Source organism: Orcinus orca, chromosome 5 (assembly GCF_937001465.1).
Source record: "Orcinus orca chromosome 5, mOrcOrc1.1, whole genome shotgun sequence".
Lineage (NCBI taxonomy): Eukaryota > Metazoa > Chordata > Mammalia > Artiodactyla > Delphinidae > Orcinus > Orcinus orca.
The window spans coordinates 82,931,807-82,934,658 of record NC_064563.1 but is presented as its reverse complement, the minus strand read 5'-3'; the positions used below and the strand labels follow the sequence as shown (position 1 = coordinate 82,934,658).

General features: G+C 36.8%; 1 pseudogene; it reads right to left on the bottom strand.

Moving 5' to 3' along the window:
• Nucleotides 1–593: 593 nt before the first annotated feature.
• LOC117196089 (cyclin-dependent kinase 2-associated protein 1-like) lies at nt 594–1,139 on the bottom strand (annotated as a pseudogene).
• Between the last annotated feature and the right edge of the window lie 1,713 nt (nt 1,140–2,852).

The following is a 2,852-nucleotide window of genomic DNA, read 5'->3' as shown; positions in this document are numbered from 1 at the left end:
CTTTCAACCTGCCAATATCATCATAATTGAAGTGAGTCTTTTACAGACAGCATATAAGCTGGGTCATGTTTTTAAATCTGGTCTGCCAATCTCTGTCTTCTAATTGGTGTATTTAGACCATTTGTGTTTAGTAATTATTAATATGCTAGGGGCCTTAATCTTCCATTTATTTTAATTTTTTGTTAATGAAAATAAGTTTTTTATGTCAAATAATAAGTACACATGAAGATGAAAGCAGTTTTAGTCTTTTTTTCCAGATGTTTTGATCAGCTTACAGTAAAGACAGTACTGAAATCTACAGACAGTCTTGGTACAAAAATTGCTGTTGGGTTGATTGCTCTTTTTTCTGTATTTATAAATTGTGACTTTTTAAACTGACTTCAAAGCATTGATAGCCATGCAAGTGTTTAAGCAAAAAAGAAGTTCTATTATGTAGAATCTATACTGTACAGCTGTCAATAAAATAAAAATTTTAAAAAATAAAGTGAGCTGTCAGTATTCATTAAAAACAAAATCCATAGAGTGGTATTGGCTTATGAAAAGGAACAAGGAAGAATTTGGGCTACATAAATGAATTCAACAGAGAAGATTAAAGTGACATACTGGCATCTTGGAGGCAAGCTACAGTTTGCCAGAAGAGTAGATAACAACTTTTATGTGCATCTTTTTAATCGATGCTTTAAAAAAACCCGACTAGTTCCTAACTACTTAAAATGCAAATTCTAATTAACTGCAAAATCTCTTCTATGGGTTCAGAGCCTAATGAACCATGAGAGGGAAAAGGGGAGAAAAATTCAAACTGTTACTATTTTGAAAACATGTTTCTTTTGGACAGAAGAGACAAGTGTAACCTCCCATCTTGTAAAAAAAAAAAAAAAGGAAAACCTTTCAAAACTAACAGGGTGACTAGGGTCTGGCATTGTGTTCTGGTTCAACCAGGCACGCCCTAACCAGTCCTCTAGTGTGGATGATGCCTCAGTGTAGGTGGATCTGATCACTTTCCCCAACCCTTTATGATGGTCAGCCGCTCTGCAATATTTGCTCTGAGGTACTTGGCTGTTCCCAGTTCCCTGGGTGTAGCCTCGGGGTGGTGGCCTGTAGTCACTCAGCAGCTGATAGTACTGTAAGGATATTACCATGAAGGTAAAAGGTGAGTGGATGTTTCCAACCTTGTTGAGTGAGACCATGGGCCTGTGCAGTCAAGTTTAGTTTGGAAAACATGCCTCCCCTCCCCCATCAGTGATGGATGGCACTTGGCTGCAGCCAGGCGCAGGCCTGTGAGTGTGGTAGTGGTGAAGCTGGGCCTACTGGCAGGTAGTAGTGGTGGCTTAGCAAGCCCAGCATTTTGTGTGCTGGTTTGTACACCTGGGCGCCCACTGAGCTCCTGAACATTTTTTATTATTTCCATTTTATTTTTGTTTTCTCTCTGTTTTTGTTTCTCTGGTTTGTTTGTTTCTTGCCTTCCTGTAGGTTACTTAAACATTTCTTAGAATTCCATTTTGATTTATCTGTGGTGTTTTTGAGTGTATCTCTTTGCATAGCTTTTTAAATAGTTGCTCTAAGTATTGTATCTACCTAACTTACTGGTCTTTTGGTGTCATCGTTTTACCAGTTTGAGTAATGTTAGAGAAGTGTTACCTCCCTCTGTGTACTTTACCTTCCCCCATTTATAATATAATTGTCTTAAATATCTTACATTTAGAACCAAATCAGACAGTGTTATAATTTTTTTGCTTTGATTGTCAAAGATAATTTTGAAAACTCAAGAGGAGAAGAAAATTCCATTGTATTTACCATAATTTCGCTTATTATGTTCTTCTTTGCTGATATTTCAAGTTTCCTTTTTTGTTTCCTTTCTGTTTAGGGAAACTCAGTTAGCCATTCTTTTAACATGGGTCTCGTGACAAATTCTCTTAGTTTTCCTTCACTTGAGATGTCTTGACTTCCCCTTCACTCCTGAAGGATATTTTCACTGGGTGCAGGATTCTGGGTTGAAGGTTCTTTTCTTTCAGCATCTGAAAAACATTATGCCACTTCCCCTTGGCCTTCATGATTTCTAACGAGAAATCTGCTGTTATACAAGTCATTTTTCTACAATAGATAAGGTGTCATTTTTTCTCTGGCTTCTTTCAAGTTTTCCTTGTCTTTAGTTTTCAGAAGGTTAATTATAATGTGTTTTTGGCATGGGTTTCTTAGGTTTATCCTGTTTGGAGTTTGCTCAGCTTCTTGAACCTGGAAATATATGTCTCTTGTCAAATTTGGGAAGTTTTCAGTTATTATTTCTCTCAATAATTGTTCAGCCATATCCTCTTTCTCCTCTTCTGTGACGTTGATGACACAAATGTTAGATCTTTTGTTATGATCCCACAGTCTGAGATGCTGTTCACTTTTTTTTCAAAGGAAAGAAATAGTGAAATAAAAGAACCATAAAAATTACCCAATCTGAACAATAGAGAAAAAAATAGACTTAAAAAAAAAAAAGAACAGAACCTCAGACTGTGGGATCATAACAGTCTGTGCAAGGCAAAGAGAAAACCCAGGGAATTTGCCACCATGCCATTCCTCGGGTCCAGAAGTCTTGTCCTCTCTCCACCTTTCTGAGGTTTCTTATATTTGTTTTATATTTTATGTCCAGGGTTTTCAGTTGTGCTTAGTGGGAGCAATAGGGAAAATTACATTTCCTCCATCTTCTTGGAAGCAGAAGTCACTGGGTCTCTTTGAAGTCTTAATAAACACTTGGTGATCTGACTCAGGCACATCATTTCCCCCCTTCTCACTCCTACCCTTTACACAAATACAAAAGAGTAAAAGCACCAAGTTGGTAAAATATTTTAGATTAATTAATAATATAA